This window comes from Vombatus ursinus, unplaced genomic scaffold (genome assembly GCF_900497805.2).
Source record: "Vombatus ursinus unplaced genomic scaffold, bare-nosed wombat genome assembly UNPS02008961.1, whole genome shotgun sequence".
Taxonomy (NCBI): domain Eukaryota; kingdom Metazoa; phylum Chordata; class Mammalia; order Diprotodontia; family Vombatidae; genus Vombatus; species Vombatus ursinus.
Genome location: NW_020948739.1, coordinates 13,424,731 through 13,447,626, shown reverse-complemented (window position 1 = coordinate 13,447,626; position 22,896 = coordinate 13,424,731). Strand labels below are relative to the sequence as shown.

General features: G+C 38.3%; 1 long non-coding RNA gene across 1 annotated transcript in view; it reads right to left on the bottom strand.

Moving 5' to 3' along the window:
• Window positions 1–12,082, bottom strand: part of LOC114034316 — a 41,274-nt gene extending 29,192 nt beyond the window's left edge. The window contains exons 1-3 of the long non-coding RNA XR_003568086.1: window positions 12,042–12,082; window positions 11,206–11,336; window positions 9,501–9,631 (exon numbers count right to left, since the gene is read on the bottom strand). This is a non-coding gene — a long non-coding RNA (uncharacterized LOC114034316). The remainder of the gene's footprint in view (window positions 1–9,500; window positions 9,632–11,205; window positions 11,337–12,041) is intronic.
• Between the last annotated feature and the right edge of the window lie 10,814 nt (window positions 12,083–22,896).

The following is a 22,896-nucleotide window of genomic DNA, read 5'->3' as shown; positions in this document are numbered from 1 at the left end:
GCAGTCCTAGGTGACAGTCTCAGGGTGATGAGGAGCAGTAGTACGCCAGAGCTTGTGGCCACAGTGGAACAGGGAGGCTCATCTCAGTTCCAGGGCAGAAAAGAGTGCTTGTAGTCACTCACAGACCAGAGCACAGGCCAGGAAAGTAGTAAACACCTCTCCTCAGATGACACACCTTAGAAAAACTGAAAACTTACAGGTCCCTAAAAGTATCTCTGAAAACAGCCGCACAAAGCCCCTGAAACTTGGGACAGTACACCCTCCACCCTGGAAGCAGTGCCCTACTTTAACAAAGAGTTAAAAGTTAAGAAATAGGCTGGGAAAAATGAGCAAACAACAGAAAAAAAAAATCTGACCATATAAAGTTACTATGAGAACAAGGAAGAGCAAAATACACACTCGGAAGAACATAACAAAGTCAAAGCTCCTACATCCAAAGCCTCCAAGAAAAATATGAATTGGTCTCAGGGCATGGAAGAGCTCAAAAAGGATTTTGAAAATCAAGTAAGAGAGGCAGAGGAAAAATTGGGAAGAGAAATGAGAGTGATGCAAGAAAATAATGAAAAACAAGTCAACAGCTTGGTAAAGGAAGACACAAAAAATTCTGAAGAAAATAACACCTTAAAAAACACACTAGGCTAAATGGTAAAAGAGGAAAAACAAGACAATGAAGAGAAGAATGCCTTAAAAAGTAGAATTGGTCAAATGAAGGTACAAAAGCTCATTGAAGAAAAGAATTCCTTAAAAATTAGAACTGAGCAAATGGAAGCTAATGACTTCATGAGAAATCAAGAAACAATAAAACAAAACAAAAAAATGAAAAAAAAATAGAAGATAATGTGAAATATTATCCAGCTGACCTGGAAAATAGATCCAGGAGAGATTATTTAAAAATTATTAGACTACCTGAAAGCCATGATAAAAAAAAGAGCCTAGATATCATCTTTCAATAAATTATCAAGGAAAACTGCCCTGATATTCCAGAACTGGAGGATGAAATAGAAAGATTGAAAGAATCCACTGATCATCTCCTGAAAGAGATCTCAAAATGAAAACTGTCAGGAATATTATAGCAGAGTTCCCAGGTCAAGGAGAGAAAATTGCAAACAGCCAAAAAGAAACAATTCAAGTATCATGGAGCCACAGTTGAAATAACACAAGATTTAGCAACTTCCATATTAATAATAAGTCGGACAGATTGGAATATGATATTCCAGAGGGCAAAGGGGCCAGGATTACAACCAAGAATCACCTACCCTGAGTATAATACTTCAGGGGGAAAATGGATATTCAATGAAATAGAAGACTTTCAAGCATTTTTGATGAAAAGACCAGAGCTAAATAGAAAATTTGACTTTTAAATATAAGACTCAAGAGAAGCACAAAAAAGGTAAAAAAGAAAGAGAACTCATAAGGGACTTAATAAGGTTAAACCATTTACATTCCTACATGGGATCATCAGAACTTTCTCATCATTAGGACAGTCAGAAGGAGTATATATAGACAGAGGGCATAGGAATGAGTTGAATACGAAGGAATATTATTTAAAAACATAAAATTAAGGGGGTGAGAGAAGAATGTACTGGGAGAAAGGGAAAGGAAGAGGCAGAATGTGGTAAATTATCTCACATAAAAGAGGCAAGAAAAAGCTTTTACAGTGGAAGAAAAGAAGAGGGAGGTGATAAGGAGTGAGTGAATCTTACTCTGATCAGAACTGACTCAAAGAGGGAAAACATACCCACTCTACTGGGTGTAGAAATCAAACTTACCCTACAGGAAAGTAGGAGGGGAAGGGAATAAGAAAAGAGAGGGAGTGATAGAAGGGAAGGCAGATTGGGGGTGGGGATAGTCAGAAGCAAAACACTTTTGAGGAAGGACAGGGTGAAAGGAGAAAGAGAACAGAATAAATGGGGAGACACAGTTAGCAATAGTAACTGTGAAAAAATTTTTGAATCAAGTTTCTCTGATAAAGACCTCATTTTTCAAACATATAGAGAACTGAGTCAAACATAAAAATAAGATCCATTCCCCAATTGATAAATGATCAAAAGATATTAACAGTTTTCAGATGAAGTAATCAAAGTTATCTATAGCCATAAGAAAAAAAGCTCTAACTCACTACTGATTGGAGAAATGCAAATTAAAACAATTCTGAGGTACTACCTCATACCTATTAGATTGGCTAATAGCACAGAAAAGGGAAATGACCAATATCAGAGGGGATGTGGGAAAAATGAGACATTAATGCACTGCTGGTGGAGTTGTGAACTGATTCAACCATTCTGTAGAATAATTTGGAACTATGCCTACCCTTTGACCTAGCAATACCACTACTAGGTCTATATCCCAAAAGAGATTTAAAAAAAACAACAACAACAAAAAGAAAAAGGACCTATATGTACAAACATATTTATAGCAACTCTTTCCTGGTGGCAAATAACTGAAAGTTGAGGGGATACCTATCAACTGGGGAATGGCTGAACAAATTGTAGTTTGTGATTATGATGCAATACTATTGTACTACCAAAAATGATAAGCAGGATACTCTCAGAAAAACCTAGAAAGACTTACATGAGCTAATGTAAAGTGAAATGTACTATGTACAAAGTAACAGCAATATCATAAAATGAGTAGCTGTGAATGACTTAGCTATTATCAGCAATACAATGATCCAAGACAACTCTGAAGGACTTAGGATGAAAAATGCTATCCATCCCCAGAGAAAGAACTGACGGTGTCTGAATACAGATTGAAGCATACCTTTTTACTTACTTTATTTTTCTTGAGGGTTTGGAGTTTTTTTTTTTTTTGGTCTATTTTCTTTCACAAGACTACTATGGAAATGTTATGTATGACTACAAATGTATAACCTATATAGAATTGCTTGCCTTCTCAATGGGGGTGGGGTGGAGAGGGAGGAATGGAGAGAATTTGGAATTCAAAGTTTCAAAAATGAATGTTAAAATTGTTTTTACATGTAACTGGGAAAAATAAAATACTAAATAAATTTTTAAAAAATGAAAAATAATAAAATAAAAAGAAGAGGGGAAAAAGAAATGCTCAGTAACATGGTTTCAGAAAAACCTGGGAAGACTTATAAAAATTGATGCAAAGTGAAGTAAGAAGAAATGTGAGGATATGGGTAATTTAGGGGCTTAGAAAGAGCTGAGAAAAGTGTGGAAGTGAAGTGTTGCTGAAAACATAAGAGAGAATCTTCCGTGGAAGGGTGAACTAAAAGGACCAGGAAATTTTCATGTCTGACAGCCAACCAAAAGTGCCTGAAAAGACAGCCCTTAACTATTCTCCATACCCCTCATCTCAAAGATCCAGGTGAACATGATCATCAGGTATTCTCACCTAAGAGTTAACACTTGGACCCTTAAAGTGACTAATTTGATCAAGTTATATGGAAGCACAAAGGAAATCATTTGTTTGAAAGGTCAAGAATTTTTATAGTCTTAATAAGTGAGAAACAGCTTATTGTGAAACTTTGATGTTTAACGAAATAATTCCATTGTCATTCCTGACACCTCGCAGACTAATTTCAACTCTTTGAATTATATGAGATAGAAAAGAATAGGCAACATGGTAAGGGGTGCCATGTGGAATTATCTTTGTCCTCAGAAATAAAATCAAAACCCTTCCAAGCTATCACAAAAGGCTGAAGTTGGTGGATCTCTTAAGTTTAGGAGTTCTGGGCTGCAGTAACTTGAGGGCTAAAGCCAATCAAGTGTCTACACTGTCCTGATCAGTATAATGACCGCCCTCATCCCCAGGGTACATGTTGGGGTGCAGGGATTGGAACAAGTCCAGGATGACAACAGTGAGGGGTGAAAATTTCCCAGATGATTTGTGGTGGGGTCAGATCTGTGAGTGGTCACTACACTTATTGCCTGGGCAATACAGGAAGACCCAGTCACAGAACAAAACAAATAAACAAAAACTCTCTGGACAAGGAATTGAAGCACCATTCTGTTGAATTTTTGCTCATTCCTGGTAAGAACTACAGAAATGATTATTTCCCCATTTTCTTTTTTCTCTTTCTTCTAGTAGTCTTCCAACTGAGTTTTAATCCTTATGGTAAGTCCAGGGTTTGAGCCATCTTTTGACTTTTCTATATTTTGGGGGAAGTAGATTTTCAGCTTTGTTTTAGAAGACAAAGTATCCAAGAAAGCTTACAATTGCAAAGTTATTATAATTATATAGTTCATCACTGCATGAATTTAGAAACATGATGTATCAGGATTCCTAACATTAGCTAGTGTTTTGAATAGCAATTAAATTTCTCTTCCCTTTTTGCCAATGTAGCATAAAGCCTTATGCACAGCAGTCTTATTGTCCAAGGTCTCATCATTATTCCACTTATATACAGCAGTACATCACTGCAGTAGGATCATTTAATTGTGGGGGGGGGAGACAACAGAGATATGAACAATACAATTCAACAACCATTTATTAAATATAGACTATGCATATAACAGTGTCCTCTGTGTTAGGAGGGATAAAAAGTTTAGCTAAAACACTATCTGCCCTTGTGTAACTTACAGACCAGTAAGTAAAAATACACACACACACACACACACACATACACGCACACACGTGCACCCACATATCCAAAAACAAAAGAATACATAATATATACATCAGGAAAGAAAATACTATCCCTATTTGCAGGTTACATTATAGTATAAATTACTGAGATGATTAAAAACTACAGCAAATCTATAGGACATAAGGTAAGTCCACAGAAATCATCAGCATTTCTATATAGTACTAAGAAAAGCCAAGAAGAAAAAAAAATAAGATAAATTCAGTTCAAATAGCTACAACACACATAAACTATCTGGGAGTTAACCTACTTATTTATGTAAACATCACTATAAAACACTCAATAATAATAATAAAAAGAGACTAATTATTGGAAAGACAGTCACTGCCCATGGTTGGGTTGTGCTGATATAATAAAAATGACATAAACCGATTTACAGATTTAATGCTATACTAATCAAATTACTGAATGGATATATTTTAGAACTAGATAAAATAATAAAATTGATTTCAAAGAACAAGAGGTCTAGAATCTCAAGTAAAATGATTACAAACATATAAATGGATAACATCAGCAGACTATGTTGTAAAAAAAAAAATTCATCAAAATTATTTGGTTCCAGTTTAAACAAACAACATTAGAAATAGATAAATGAGACCAATTAGATAATTGAGAAAGAAAAGTAAATGAAAACAATAATCCAGGGTTAAAAACAAGTAGGAAAATCTGCTAGGATATCAAGGTAAAGTATGAGTAAGTGAAATAATAAGGAAAAGACAAATATGAGAGTCTTGTAGAATTAATAGAACTTAGCAAATAATTGGACACGGGAGATGAAAGGGAAGAAAGAGCCAAAAATAACCCAAAGGTTTGAAACAAAGAAGACTAAGTGAATGGTGATGTCATTAACAACAACAACAAAAACTAAAAAGGAAGAACAAATACTAGGAGAAAATAAGCTCAGTTTAGATTTGAGGTCCTAGCATGCTGTATCAGTAGACAGGTCCAGAAGGTAATCTGAAATGTAAGTTGAGTGTTTACAAGAGATGTCAAGTTTTAATGCCTTGCTAAATATTGTTTTGCCTCACCTTGGTAACAAAAAGAGGTTGAAAAATGGAAGAGTTAAATAAAGCATCAAGTTTTTACTAGCATTCTTTTCTCACAGGCAAAGGAATAACCAGTATTAGTGCTTGATTAGTAGAAAGAAAAAGGTATGTTCACTTGCCAAGCATCTTATAAAAGGGATTCTTTTCCTTTCCTAGAAATGGGTTGACTTAAGTGTCCTCTGAGGTCCAGCTCTACTTTATATTATTAATGATTTTAAGGGAAGTATCAATAAAGATACCCTTTCAATTAAGATTCAGAAGACAAGATATTCACTTATAAGTCCACAGAGGAAGAAGTAGAAACATCAGCAAAGTCACTTCAGTCTCTCTGGACTTCAGTTTCCTATCTGTCAAACTTGAAAGCTGATTTCTTCCCAGTTTAGAGAACTATATAATTATGGTCTAAATGGGGTTGGTCACGGATAGCTAGGTAGGGCAGAGGATAAAGTGACAGGCCTGGAGTCAGGAAGACTCATCTTTGTGAGTTCAAATCCGGCCTCAGACCCTTACTAGCTGTGTGACCCTTGGCATATCACTTAACCCTGTTTGCCTCAATTTCCACATCTGTAAAATGAGCTGGAGAAGGAAAGGGCAAACCATGCCAGTATCTTTGCCAAGAAAACTCCAAATGGGGTCACAAAGAGTCAGACACAACTGAAATGACTGAACAACTAAACAGTAGTTAGGAGTCAGAAAATCTAGCTTCTAGTCCCTCCTTTTCTTCTCTCTATATGGGTTTAAAGAATTCACTCTTTGGGCTTCAGTTTCCTCGTCTATAAAATGGGATAAGTCTATTCTCTGATTCTTTTCAATTTAAGAGTCGATGATTTAATTTTTACTTATAAAGTGCTTTGAGCTCTATGCAAAGAGGTAGCACAAGAATAGTACAGAGATCTTATTACATGCTGAACTTATTCTATTGTTCTTTCTCTCTAGTGAATTTATTACTGTGCTACAGGCTAGTAAGGCCTGTTTCCAATATGTGTCATGTTGTCAAATTAAAATGGAAACAAAACACATGAAAATTACACAGTATCCTTAACATTCTTCTGCAGACTTCTAGAAGTACTCTCTAATTTTATAAGATTTTATATGGAATCTAGTAGGTATTTATGTTTTTAATGTTCTCTAACATTTTCTTTGATTCATTCCCACCTTTCACTGGATAAAACATTTATTTATTTTGCCTTTCACCTCTGAGAATAAATGTAACATAATCCTTCTATCTTTTAAAACATAGCTACTTAATAAGGGAACTTCATGCTATTTTCTCTACTGTACAGATTAACAAACCAAAATAGAATTATTATGACCTTCCCTAAATCTCAAACAACAGACTTTTTTTTTTGAGTACCTGTTGCCATTTAGCCAGTCAACATGCATTTATTAAGTGTTTGCTATGTGCCAAGAAATATGTTATGCACTGGGAAGATCACCCTCACTCTCTCAAACCATTTCCTCCCACTAGCTCATTGTAGAGGAACTGCCCTCTGCCCCAGATGTAAAACCTTTTATTGTTAAGTGCCGTGGGACAAGGATACTGTATGATTTGTCTCTGAATCTCTGCAAAAGTCCCATTTCGATGCCTCAGTCATATAGAGGGATTCTGGACTCTTAAAAGCTTCTGCAAAGGAGAGCAAACATCATTGACAGGTACCTGACATGCTGAAAGCCTCCAAGAACTGTTAAGTGCATCAGGGCACTTAAAATATTTTTAGTACCAGCCAATGAATAAGGCTACTTTCCCTGAACCAGCCTAGGTAAGGAGAAAGACTCCTCATTAGTAAGCTGGTCATGTAGTGATGAATTATTTTGCTGTAGCAATCCATAAAACACAGAAAAAGGCAAAATGGCCTGTGATGTTGCATGACCCTCATCTACTTCCATAGTCACAGGGATGACACAGTAGGGGAACCTAGGGGTGCTACAAATTACAGTTTTTAGGCCACCTATAACTATTAAATCACACTCTAAATGTAAGATCCTTGTCCCAAGATCAGCAAGTTGATATACAAGAGGAAATGAATCATATCAATCTTGAGTCTGGACATTTTTGCTATGAATGAAATTAGAAGACAATTAAATGGAAGGATTGTTTGCAGGTCACCTTAAGGGGGCCATTTAAGGAGCTGTTTTTTATTGCTTATACCAAGGCAAAAAGAAACATCTTTTCAAGACCCACTTGGTCCTCCCAAATTGTGGTGCCAGTTGACTATTTTCAATAATACCTCCATGAAGATAATTGTAGCTTATGTGCCAAAATATGTTGCAGAGGATGATGAAGTAGAATATTTTTACTTGATGAGCACTTTCTGAGACCCTCCAAATTAAATCTGAACAAACAAACAAAAAAAGACTCCAGGTTCCTAAATTTAATACTCTGTAATAAAAAAGGTGGACAATAGAGGCAAAAATTGGAAAATATGGCTCAAGAAATAAGTCAAAGTCTTGTATACCTCACAGAAGCCTCATGCCCATTTATTATGAACATTTTCTTCAGGAATAGAGTCAGCATGTACTGGCATATGGTTAGCACTGAGTAATATCACAAAATAAAACAGATGAAATTTTAACATGCAAGAAAGACAGGTAGCTGATATGGGAGTCATTTCTGAATCAGCTATCAGTGTACCATTGAGCCACTGACTTGTTAAGCAAGATAAAATCAATATTTAACTGGAAAAAATTAAAAGCTATTGAAGACATTTAGATAGCTCCAATATGAGCTATTTATAAATGAGATGGTAATGCTAAAAAAAGGAATTACTATTAATGCTTAAATAAAAAAACAGAAATTGGCACAGACTGCCACTTTTTCCTAAGGAAGCTTAGCAGAAATCAATCACCACAACAAAGAGACCAAAACTGTCTAGAAATCACTTCACTTAGAAAATACTTAATCTCTGTGCCAAGTAAAGAAAAGATGACAGCCACAGGTAATAGCACTTAAGAATATAAACTAATGTGGGAAAACATTACAGAGGAGGATGGGAGAAAAAAATAAGCAATATAGTCTCAAACTGTGAGAATTTATATCTGGAAAAACAAGGTTACAGAGAAACTTAATTAAGGCAGGTAATCCTAAGAATAGTTAAAGATAAAACTGGACAGCAATAGATGTACACTTGAAAAATAAAAAAAAATAGTCATCTAGATTTCTATAATAACTTTTCCTTCATAAATAAGAGTAGAACCATCACATTTAGACTCTAATATCATCGTCCCAGACATGTTGTATGAAGCAGAAATGGTATTGTGAGGAAAATAGAAAGAGCACCTGAATCAGAATAAGGACATGCAGACCCATTCTGTGTTAGATGTAACACAATTGTGAAGGAGTTGAAGGATCAATTCATAAGGCACATGTGAAAACTGAGAGAATAACAAAAATTTAGAAAAAAATTGTGGTAAACAACATAAATTATGAGTCAGAAAAAATCAATAACTTCTTAATTTACCCAACTCTTAAAAAAGTCATTATGAGAATACATATATATATGTATATATGTATATATATATTATATATATACACATAGTGACAGTATCTTTGATAAAGGAATGTTGAGGGAATAGACAGGTTGTTCACAGATGTTACTCTACAAAAGATGACATCTTTACAGTAACATAATTGACTGAAAGTTATAGAGAATACATGACCCCACAATGCTTATTTCTTGTTGACTAAAAAAGAGCATATATAGCAAATTTCCAAGGTATCTAACTCCCGTTCATATGCAAAATAGTGCAAGCTTCCTTGAAAAGATATAAGAAGAGTGAACTTTATTCAGTGACTTTGTGATGATTAATAGCAAATGAAGATATAAGAGAGGAAGACACATACTCACCAAAGTTGTCTGCTATTCTGATGGAAGGCATCCAGCTATGAGTTCAAATGGAAGAGGGGTCCCTGCAGATGTTCCTGTTCAAAGGTAATGTTGTGCTGATTGGGTCAAGCCCTGGAACTCTGCTGAGCCTCCTAAATGAGATCCATGATTATTTAAAATATTCTGACCTATTAACATAGTTCTAGGGGATGAAGATTCTTATTCTCTAGCTGGTGACATGCATTTAGATAAGTAGCCCACAGCACAAACACTGAAAATGCACAATAAACTGGACCTTGAAGGAAGGATGAGGAAGCGGAACTGTATTTAGAAAATTGTACAATGCTTTCAATGAGCCCAACTTCTCACTGGAAAAGGCCCATGCTTTTTAATAACAATATTCTCTTGGGGATATCTTATGATTGCGAGTTTCTGAAGAATTAAAATTGCTGGTCAAGGGGGCAATGAAGAGATATATAGTGAGCATAAATAAACCCCAGCACAAAACCAAAAAGAACTGCAGACCAGAAGCAGTGCCAAAGGTAAAAGATGCACATTTAGGAAAGAGGGTGAGCCAGTCATCTTGGGCATGTGCTGAGTAACAAATGGGATGCCCTCATACACCACTGCTATCTATGCAATGTCCAAAGATCTGGAGGAAGGACATTAGGACATCAGAAGGATCCCCCATGGAGGATTTGAAGGAAGGCCTGAATAGGAGTCACACAAGGTGAGAAAACTGAAGTTATGATATATACCACTGGAACAAGTCATATTATTCATGACAACTTACATATATATAACTAAAACTTTACATAACTTCTTGTCTGAGCCTCATGGCAACCTTATGAAATATATAATATGTTTGGAAGTAGCTAGGAGTCAGGAAGACCTGAATTCAAATGCAGCCTCAGACATATACTAGCTATGTGACCTGAGCAAGTCACTTAACCTCTGTCTGCCACAGTTTTCTCAACTGCAAAATGGAGATAATAATAGCATCCACCTCACAGGGTTATTGTGAGGATCAAATGAGATAATATTTGTGAAGTACTTAGCACAGTGCCTGGCACACAATAGGCTCTCAATGTTTGTTCTCTCCCCCTCTCCTTTATCAAATCAATCAAAGTAACCCTCAGTGTTTAGCACAGTGCTTTGCAACCAGTAGCAACATAATAAAAATAATTAGTTAAGTGGCTGAAAAGTGTTAGAGAGGATAGAGTACTGGCCCGGGAGTCAAGAAGATCTGAGTTCAAATCTAACCTCAGACATTTACCAGCTGTATGACCTTAGCAAGACCCTGGACTTCTATTTTCTAATCTATAAAACAGATAGTAATAGCACCTACCTCCCAGAGTTGTTATGAGGATTTATGACATATTTGTAAAGAACTTTGTAAACCTTGAAGCACTACATAAATGCTATGATTTTTGTTATTATTATTTCTAATAGTTCTTTAAGAACCTCCTTCAGCTCTGAAGGAGGTAAATGAGCACCAATAAAGCCATTTTATAGATAAAGAAACAAGTCCAGAGACAGGATATGACATTCTAAGGGTGATACAATTAGCAAGCATCAGAGCAGGAACTAGAATTCAGGGCTTCTCTGCCTCCAAGCTGAGTGTTCTTTCCCAACTAATATAGAGCATCTTAATTAATAAGTTATTTGAAAGACCCGGATGCAACTGAAACCACCCTATGTTCAGAGCTGCACAGAAACTTCTCACCATTCCTTATTCTTGGCCTAAGAGACCAGGTCTGCTTCTATCGCCAAGGTTAAATGACATCTCTTTGGCTACCCATCAATTCCATAACCATTTATTAGGTGCCTTCTGGGTGTCAGGTACCATCCTAGGCCCTAGGGATTCAAAGATGAAAAAAATGACACAGTCTCTATCCTCGATCAATCTAGTAGTAGCAAGAGACATTTATACAAAGAACAATAATATAGCTATTGTAGGTAGAGATATGGTTATATGATAGGAATATATGATATGTAGGTAGGATATGATTATATCATAGGAATATATATGTATACACATACATATATAGATGTGTGTAGATAGGAATAATATAGGAAAGGTCAAATAGAAGGAAATGAGAGATTCAAGGAAGGCAGGATAATTTTAGATAGAAGGTGAGGAGATCTAAGAAGGTTTGAAAAGGACATCTGAGTTGGGCTTTGAAGAATCATAAAAGGTGGAGATGGGGTGTGGGGCAGGGAGTTTGGTCCAGGGTTTGGATTGGATGTATCATGTGCAAATAACTAGAAAGAGGAAGTATTAAGATAAGATTGGGTAGCAGTAAACAGTTCATTTTGGCTAGAGTGTAAACCTGACATTAATTTCATAGGATCATAGATTCAGATGTCAAATGGTTCAACCCCTTGATTTTACAGATGTGGCAATTGAGGCACAGAGAAGCTGAGATATTTACCCAGGGTCACACAGTTAGTATCACCCATTTGCAAAAATAACACAGCCATAGCAAAACCACAGATTCACAAATAAATACTGGGTAGGAATATTACTATAGAAAAACAAAAGTTATAGGAGCTACCTACCACTGCTCTAGCAACAAATGAAAGATCCAAAGACTTTTGAGGAACCTCAAGACCTTGGAAAGAACAGAAAGATAAACAGCAAGGAGTCATCCAAGTGAAATCTTTGCAATATCAGGCCTCTTCTTAGAAACAGATAAAAATTCTGTGAGCTGGGAAATGAACACCCAACTAGTAGTATTTTAATATCAAGACAAAAAATAAGTGTTACATTTATAATTTTGCATTTCACAAGTTTGTTTTCTTATTTAAGCAAATCACAAAGGCAAACTTAAAAAAAATACTTCAGGTCCCTAAACTTTGATTTGTGGTTTTTTTTTTAATTGTGGGGAGGATGGCAGATCTGATTGGTGGCTACAAATAATATGAAACTAATCTATTACTTACAGCCTTATAGAGTTGTCTAGGTTATTGATAAGTTAAATGATTTGCCCAAGGTCACACAGTCATACATGTTACATTTGGAACTTGACCCCAAGTCTCCCTGATTCCATGGCAGCCCTCTATTATGCTGAGTACCCCTTACTTTCATCTGGTACCTGTATTCATTTCCTTACTTCAACCAGAAAACCTAAAACAGGAGGAGACATATAGTTTTTGTTGTTGCTGTTATTTATTTGAGTAATCTGGGGACAGTGGGAGTAAGAACAGCCCTAAAAATTGAAGTCTGAGTTTCTTCAAAGTACCAAATCAGATTCTTAAAAGGCAGAAGGGGCATGCCAGCTAGCCTCACTTCCCAACAAATGCAGAAATACACTCCACAGCATCCTCAATAAGTCATTTTTTTTTCAAAAAAAAGTCTGTTTGCACTTTCTGTGATAAGTGTGCCATCTCACACAGTAAACCATTCTGTTTTCAAAGAGCTTAAAGATTCTTCCCTGAGTCTTCATTTATCCCCATGCAACTTTCAACTATATCTTGTTCTGCCTTCTGAAGCTACTCATATTGTAAGTCTGCCACTATATGTAATCTTCTCCCTTCGATATGTAAATCACTCCTCAAACGACATGGCTTTCAAGTCTTTCATCAGATTGTAAACACTCCTCTTAAAAGGTATAGTCCAGAAGTGAATACTTCAGCTAATACCTGACTAGTACAACATACAGTAGAAACATTATCCCACCTTATTCTGGGCACATTTCAATGATGAGCATTCTTTGTAACAGTATGTTTCTTTGAGTTTTGGAGGAAGGTCACTAACCATCTGGAAGACCTTTCTGTGTATAAAACCTTCTGGGTGGAAATGATTCTGCCAAGTTTGAGGGTTCTTTTTAGGGAGAAGGAGGAGGTAAAAGAGAGAAACAGAAGGCCTGGGCACAGATAGAACACTGTCAAGTATAACAGTCTCAGTGTAGGTCACTCCCCTTTCTGTGTCAGGACATCTAGCACCTGTCAAAGAACCAATAGGTATAGTCTTCTCTCAGTCTAGTTAGCACCTCTGGAAAGACTTGGGTACAAGTCCTGGAAGTCTGATCTTTCAACCACAATCACAGCCAAGGCTCCCAGTTTGCTCCTGAGAGGAAAGAAGATTCTGGTGAGGAACAGAGAACTGCTGCTTCTTAATCCCCACACCAAAGTGGAATGAATGATCAATTTCCAAGTGTGTGCCTGTGTATTTGTGTGCATGTATTTTAGAAGGAGAGGAGATGTGAAAGAGGGAGTGAGCTAAGGAAAAGATGGCAGAAATATATAAGACATATTCCTCTTATGATGTCCTATCCCAACACCTCTTTAACATGAAGAGTGCAGCAAATAGACTCAGCCAGACTCTCCCCACCCCCAACACACATACACATAACAATTTGAGAGTTACATGCCACAGAGTTCATTCAGCTCTACTCAGCAGCTGAAAGATCTGGAATCATCCTGAGGACCCTGATGATAAAAAACAAATACTACCCCTACCACACATCCTTAAGCTGAGGGATTCCAGGGAGGAGGTGGCATAGCATCACCTTTGCAAATGACTACACCGACATCTCTTTCAAAGGCAAGTTAAAGGGGCCCTGTACTACATTAACAAACCCTATAGATGAATCCAGCTGTGGCCAAGCTGGTCTGCAAAACCTGAAGAAGAACAGGGCAGAAAGACTTGGCTCAAAACAAACACTAGGTGAATATTCAAGGGATCTTCCTTTTTAGCTCCAGCTGGCCATACCTCCCCCCTCCAGCCTACTTCATTACCTTTTTGAGCATCCAACCTCCTTCCTCCTCCTCAAACTCACACCCATCCCGAGTGTGTTTCCTACTCTACTTTTCAAATTCCTGACCCGATGCCCTCTCACTTTAGCCGGTTTTTATCTCCCATACCCTCGGCCAACTCCGATTTCCCCAAACGTCTCCATCACTAAGTCCCACAAAGCCAGTCGCTTGTCTGAAATCCTAGCTGTCCCCTATGATCACTGCCTCGTACTCATTTCCTTCTCCCAGCTTCCTTTGCTAGGATTCGGGTCCCCCACCTGCTCCACGTTCTGTTCCTCATCTATTTCCCCCTCTGAAAATCCCTACCTCCCCTCCAAGCACAGTACTCCTTTGCCTCTGCACCTGTCCATCCACAGACCTCCAAATCTGGCTTCCCTTGGCTTCTCCCTACTCTGGTTCGGATACCCAATCCCTTACCTTTCCCCCAGGTTTCCCTCTGCCCCTCCCACTGCCCCGGCTTCCCTGCCTAAGACCCTGTTCCTCTGCCCCGCACAATTCACTCTCCTACGTGCCCCTTCTCTGGCCCCCTTTCCACATGCCCTTCTTCTCTACCATCCTTCCCCGGCTCCCATGCTCCCTTCCCCCTTCCAACTACTCTTCCTTCCAACAGCACCAGTCCCCGTTCGCCCCTAACCAGTCTTTCCCAATCCCCATCACCGCTCCCAACTGGCCAAACTGCTCCCGGAGCTTGGAGAGGGACCGGAGTAGGGGGAGGAAGTGGAAAGGGGGGGCGTGGAGCAGTAATGCCGGCTCTCCAGCCTGCCAGCCGCGCCTCCTCTGCCGCAAACCCGGGCATGCATCCATCTGCTGTAGGGCACGGGACTCGCCCGGCTGCCAAGCCCTCGCCCCACCACCCAGCAACCTCAGAAACTTACTTGCCGGTCGCTGGGAGGTGGAGGTGGAGGCGGCGGCAGCTGCGGCTGCGGCTGCGGCGATTGCGCCCCTCTTGGCTGGGTGAGGCGGAGCGCGGCGCACTCCCTGCACTCCTTCAGGCCCCTTCCTCGTGAATGGGATCAGCTTGACGCATCCCCGCTCTGCCCCCGCCGCTGTGGCTGCCGAGCACATCCAGACATGCTCAGTTTTCTGACCTTCTCGGAGTGGAAGCTACCAAGAGCTGCGGGGGGGAGGGGGGGGGCGGGAGCGGAATAGGTGGGAGTGGTGGTGGAGGATTGGCAAGGCTGATGAGGAAAGCAAGTGAAGAACTACCGAGAGGAAACACCGATCCGGATGCTGCCACAGCTGAGAGAGGGAGCGAATGGGCGAGCTAAAAATAGCTCCTGCGGAAAGAACAGCTGGAGCTTAAAAGGACACAGCAGAGCACTCGCCTCCTTCTGACGCTGTGAGGAGCCCAGAGCTCCAGGCTGACTTGCTCACCCAGGAGCCCAGGAATGCTGGGGCTGCTGAGCCCGGGGGAGATATTTGTGCCTAGGATACAGGTCCCATCCAATGGTAAATTAACTCAACGAAGCTCCCTCCCCCCAAACTGCCTTTCTGAAAAGCCTACACTGAAGGGGTAGACATTTATCCCCAGCCAGGCTCCAGATTCAGGCTCTCTCACCTGCCATACCACCCCAGATCTCCCGTACACCCGATTCAGGGTGCCCAGTCATTGACATACACCAATTCCCGGGAATCCCCATCCGCGTCGAAAAGGGAACACGGTTGAGCTGCGTGTATTGAAGAAATCTCTATCCTCACAACTGCGCAGACCAGCTCAGCTGCTGGAGTCACATAGGAACAGGGTTACCCTGCCTTTCCGTAGCTGCTAGGGGAAAGAAGAAGAGTGGTCTGACTCAGGCCAGGTATGAAACCTGAAAGGAGGTGAAGCAGGGCAGGTGTGTGGCTGGTTGTGGGAGGCGGATGCTAGGAAATACTATGACTCTTTAGTGGGGGCAGAAGCTGAATCTCTCTGCAGATCATGAGTCTTAAGTCCACACGTGATTTTACCGTGTTCACTCGCGCGCGCGCACATACACACGCTTATACACACGCAAAACACATACACAACTGGATATACGAAGGTTCTTATGTCTCTGGGTAACTGACCTATAAATTAAGTCTTCCCTTCTGTTTTCCCTCTCCCTTTCTATCTCCTGTTCCTTTACCCCCTCCCCCTTTACCACACAGCCTTCAAAAACGGAAACAAGGCTTACTGAATGACCATGCATGCGTGGTCAACAGTTCGATTCCGCCATTGAAACCTGACTATTTGGGGAAAATTGCAGGTTTGCGAATCATACCGATTCTTACTTAAGACATTTCTTCATGAAGACCCCTGAATCTGTCTAGGCACTCCAACTACTTCAATAAAAACCAAAAAAACAAAAACAAAACAAAACAAAAAAACAACCACCTTGGAGTAACCCTTAGGAAAAACATCTTACTTCCTCTGAAAGACAGCTGCTGAAATGGAAAGGGGGAGAGCTGGGTTCAAGCCTTCCCTATGTGACCTTGAGCAAATGATTCAACCTTTCTGGGCCTCAATTTTCTCATCGGTAAAATAATTCCTCCTCTGCCAACTTTATAAATTTGCTGTGAAGGTCAAAAGAGTTAATACATTTCAAAACTTTGTAAAATTTATATATAGATGTCTTTACATCTATATATAAAGATAATTATTATCCTCATTTCTCCAATTACTAATTTGAACTTTAGTAATTCATAATGTGGGCAATTCATATTTAATACATGTGCTTTTTATAGAGTAAGGCATTCAAATGTATTTTTTTTCCTTGCAAAATTTCAATCTTACAAGTGAGGGGAATATTATTTGAAATAAGTAGTTTTTTTCCTAACCAAGAGCTAGAGCAATTTAGGATTCCTTTAACTTGGGAGTACAATAAGCAATTCCAACATGTTAAAAGCCTTTGTTATAGTTTTTTTTTTAATATTCTTTCTTAGTTTAAGTATCAATATAGTGGTTAATAATAGCATAATGATGAACTGGCTAGTCCTGGAAACTTGTACAGATATTGTCTGACAGCTTCAGGCCTTCAAGTATACAAATATAGTCCTAGCCTGGTTTCAGTCTGACACCACGTGGATATTGGGGGATGCTAATTTCTAGCTATGATGATTTAGGGATTGGTACTGTGTGCTGATGAAACATTTTCTAGTTAACTACAGAGACTGGAAAAAACATTGACTCAGTAGTTTCTGAGCCGGAAAAAGGGTGACTTGCCTATCTCTTAATCTCTTTCCTTTTGCAGCTGTGGGGAGGCAGGATGAGTTTGAGCTGCCTTGCTGGAATCCTGGTCTGGGAATACTATCATAATTATCTTCTATCTGGCCATGGTGGCTGTGAACACATGACTACTTTTGACTCTTTGTGTTTATTCTTTCTTGAGCTTACGTGAATGAATATTCTGAAATGAAATCTAAGTGATATTTGCATTTGAGTCACTTTTCTTTGAAATTCTTCTAGAATTGATAAAAACACAGTTCAGTAAATGTAGGTAAGAACAGCAAATGTAGGTAAACAGGTTAAAGGAAACTTTCTTCCTATGCCTTGTTCACAAGTTCATGCTTCCTTTTGTGCCTTTCACCCAAAAGCTGGTTGGGTAGAATCAGTATGTAGATGATTAAACAGTCTTAATAGATGATGTAAATGATTAAATGTAAATGATTAATAGATGTAAATGATTAAACAGTCTTTAAGTTGTATAATGAAACCTTACAGTTTACAAAATACTTTCATGTCATCTGAATCTCATAACAACCCTGTGACATAGGTAGAGCAGGTTTTGTTATTCAGATTTGACATATAAAGAAACTGAGGCCCAGAAAGATTGAGTGATCAAATAGTGACCTGGAGGAGTTGGGACTGGAACTTGTGTCATTCTGATAATGTAACTAATGTTCCTCAGGAATGCCTAATAGCCAAGGCAGTGTTTTGCAAATCTTGTGCATCTTGTATAGAGATTTTCTGTTGGCATATGATACAATCCACTTAGACCAATTAACACAGAAGTGATAGAATATAGTGTGTAAAAACCAAGTTACTGGGCAAAATTTCAGAGCAGCCTCCATCATGGCCAGCAGCAACTTAATAAACATTACCTGAATGGTCAGTAATTAACTATGCATAGAATCTTTGACCTGGAAGGGCCCTTAAATATCATCTATCCAACTCTATAATTGTACATATGAGGTGGATCACGCCCTTATTTTAAGCTATGCAACTTTTGTAGCAAGGTTCACAGGTAGTCTACCACAATTACATGTAGCATACATAGTTCATGTGATCTCCCATCAGCCTGCTGCTCAACTCAGTACCATATTCATTATGAAAATGAAATTTTTCCAAGTTTCCAAAATAAGACAGGAGTATGTTTGGAAATTTCCCTATTATTAAACTAAAAATCACAACATTTGTCTCATTAAATAAGTAATTCTGGGCTTCCTCTTCAGGTAATTTAATATTATTTAATAAATGGGAGAAGCCTTTTTTCCCTCTAAAGGTAGTTAATCATCTCTGTCTCTCTGTGTGAATATGTGTGTGTGCAAATACATACATATATTGCCCCTAATCTCCCAGGCTTAAATAAATATGAAGGTTGTTAGCTCTACAATTTGTTAGCAATATAATTAATAATAGAACAATAACAACAACAAATTACAATATTTCAGCTATGAGAAATCTTATTCTCTAGCCATTATTTGAAACTTCACTTCTGAAACAAAATCTCACCATTGATCTCCAAGGATGACAGCCAAAGTCTTTCAAGAATACTCTTCTTATTTATTCACAATATAGTTTAACCACAGTCCTTTCAGGGAATATCTCTTTTACCTCTCACAGTCTCCCTTCAACCATGATAGCTGATTCTCCAAAACAACAGTTAAATCCCTAGACTCTCCTCAAGGAATTTTCTTCATTATGTTTCTTTACAAGATAAAAGTTAAAAAGCTATCTCAGGAAACAAATTTTTTTCCCCATCCTCTTCCTACCTTTTTGTAGTTTATTTCAAGCCATGACTATCAACAATCTCTCTTGAATTACAATTAAACATCTAGTCTCTCAAAATTCTATAACTTCTTAGAGATCCAGTGAGTGTGTTTCTAGTATCTTGTAGAAGGGGCTATCGAAGTTGCTATTACACTTTATTTTATAATAAGACATAAAAGCTAACTGATACTTGAATTAGTTATATGAATGGAAAAAATAGGGGAACAAATTCGCATTATACGATAGAACAGGGATGGTCAGATTTAATGAACTTAGAAGCAAACCCTCAATTACAGTGTTTTCCTTCTGTTAATTATTTCCTATTTATCCTGTCTATAGACAGGATGTTTGTGTATATTTGTTTGAATGTTGTTTTCCCTATTAGATTATAAACTCCTCAAGGGCTGAACTGTCTTTTGCCTTTTTTTATATCCCCAGTGCTTAGCACAGGGTGTGACACATAGTAGGCACTTAATAAATTTACTGGTTGATGATTTCAACCTCTTATAAAGGCTTTCATATTGCTAATTCCCTTCTACTTTATTTTATCCCCACTTCGTACTTCTCTGTGTGCTCAAGTGAAAATGGCTAAAAACTATTATCTCTTCCAACTTATGACTTCTGGAGTTGGAGGTAAGAATCTAAAGAAACCTCTTATTCAAGGAATATAATGGTCTAGGGGGTGATGATGCAAAAGCCTAAGACTGGATTTTTCGCCATATTTCATGAAGTCACAAAGGAAGACTACATCTTAGGTATTCTGATTTCCAGTCTGCTACTGCTGGTTTTTCTTTTTAAAAACTACACACCATTTATATCTTTTTATCTCTTCAAATTCCCAAATTCTTGATACTTTTTTCTTTCCAAAATATCTCAGATAAATGTCTTCTTCCAAGTTTCTCCAGCACTACCTAGCTCTGAGAATTACAGTCTCTGATGAGATGACAGGACCTAATTCCATTTCTCAGTAGCAACTCCATGTTCTTACTGTGTCTGGGTAATAGTAGGGAGAAAAACTAGAGAGGCTACTTAGACTGGTTAAATGAGATATCCCTCCCATTAGATAGCCATGTCTTCTGCTTCTGTAGGTCTCACAGCTATTGAAGACCCACAAAATTCTTGCCATCAAAGTCCTTGGCGTTATCAAATGGTTTAACATCGGAAATTGATGTGATTTTATGTGTGGAAATGACACTGAAGAAGATGTATCCTGGAGTCCATTAGACATTTACATTGTTACTTGCAGCTAAAACTTCCCACATGTGTCATCATCCTCATTAGAATGTAAGCTCTTTGAGAATAGGAACAGTTTTAACTTTTCTGTTTGTATCCCTAACACTTAGAACTGTGCCTTGTAGTGTGCAGCAGGTAAATTCCTTTTTTATTCATTTACTCAAAGTGATTGACAAATGCTTTCTTCATTCTTCCCGATGGCCCCAAAGGGAGTCTCTAAAATAATTTTAGAGAAAGCATGATGTGGTGCAAACAAAACAATACAAAACAATCAACCAACCAAATGAACAAACTCTGAACACTAAAAAGGCCAAACACGTTAAATTTATTTAAATCAGAGCATCCCAAATTTGAACGGTGTCTCTGTGCATTAACTAGATGTGTGTCAGTGGGCAAGCAATTTCACTTCTCTCAGTTTCCCCATTTGCAAAATGAGGGAATTGGATAAGATGTTTTCTAAATAATTTTCTGGATCTAAATTGTGTGATCCCTATTTTCTCCTGCTTCCCTTCCCGTGTTTTATTAAGGAGATCAAATTCATAGAATTGTAGAATATTAGGTTCTCATCAAGCCTGGCCTGCTCATTTTAAAGATGAGAACACTGAGGACCAACAACATTACATGACTTGACAAAGATCATTTGGGGGGAAAATCAGAATTAAAACCTTATTCCCACCTCCTTAGTGGCTAAACCACTTTGGGGCATTCCCAGGAACCAAGATAGGTTCTGATCTTAAGATAAATATGTCTGCTCTCTGCTTAAATATTGAGTTTGGAAAACTACACTGGACAAGCCTCAGTTATCAAGCCTTAGTTTCCCTATGAATAAAACAAGGAGACTACTCTGTGCTTCTCTTCTTCCCTAGGAGAATGAACCCTTATATAATAGTTTGAGTTCCCTGGAAATTAGCAAATTAGCAGAAGGAAAAGTATTTTTAAAACTCTCTTTCCCTCCTTTTCTGGCCCAGTGATCATTAGCTCTGTGCTGAGACACAACAAGTACATCTTCATATTTTGTTTTATCTTTCTTATGTTATGTTAGAACCAAATCTGTTTTAAAGTGGCACAAATGAAAGTCTTCCAACATACCATCCTAGCTGAAGTCTCAAGAAAATGTCTCTTTATAAGGTAGATTCATTATTTAAGATGGCAAGATTAGGAAAGCTGGTTCTGGAAGTAATTGAAGTCAAAGATTAAGGAGACCAAGTCAAAGGTCCCTAGGATTTGGCTTGTGACAGTGGGAAAGGAAAAAAAAAACTTCTGGAGTAGCAGTTTTAGAGCACAATGATGGAATACAGTTCATAATCTCCTGGGTATATTTCTTCATGCCCTAAGTAGTTAGGGTCCAACACTCGCTTATTATTAGAACAGTTAAATTACAGGAAATTATCAACAGAATTTCTGTAGGGTCCTCAGAATGTAAGTTTACCAAGGGCACCTAATGCTGTTTCATCTGGATTCAGTCATTGCAACAGTTCACTGGAGAGCTAGACATGTAGCTTTTGTTCATGGGGGGAAAAAGAAACCCAAGCATCTAATTAAACAAGGTGTCCTCACACCAGTTACAGATCCCCAGTGGGCTGGAACAATTGTACTAGAATGAAAGCCTAATAGTATAGTGAGACTTTGTGAAGACTACAAGAGCATTGTTACTAATAAACAGTTCCCATATTCAATCCCTGCAGCCAAGCAGTTTCTTGCTGATCTTGCTAGGGAAAAAATCTTTGTGAAACTTGACCTTTCCCAAGGAAAGCAGAAGAGTCTGGTCAATGTTCAAGTCCAAATACTGGTTGTTATTTAAATTCCAGCTCAAGGTTCATCTCCTCTGTTGCCTTTTTATCTTGGTGTCCTAATATTTTCTCCTGTAATGATAATAATAATATTTACGTAAAACTTGATGGTGTACAAAGTGTCTTACATTTGTTAACTAACTTGAACGTTCCAATAACCATGTGAGGTAGGTGCAATTATCATCATTTTATAGATGAGGAAAATGAGGCTGAGAGAGTTGAAGTGACTTGACCAAAATGGTATCTGAGACAAGATTTGAACTCAGGTCTTCCTAACGCCAAGTTCAGCTCTTGACCTACTAAGCCACCTAGCTGCATTACTAACTACCTATTGGACATTTGGGGGGAAGCTAGGAGGCACAGTAGATAGAGTGCTGGACCTGGAGTCAGGAAGACTCATCTTCCTGAGTTCATTCTGGCCTCAGATACTAACTGTGAGACCCTGAGCAAGTGACTTAACCCTGTTTGCCTCAGTTTCCTCATCTGTAAAATAAACTGGAGTAGGAAATGGCAAACCACTCCAGTGTTTTTGCCAAGAAAATCCCAAATGGAGTCACAAAGAGTCGGACATGACTGAAAAACGACTGAACAACAACAAAAATTAGACTTTTCAAACCGTCCCATAGAAACCTCAAATTCACCATGTCAAAAATAGAATTTATCTTTGCCTCCCAAATCTACTCCT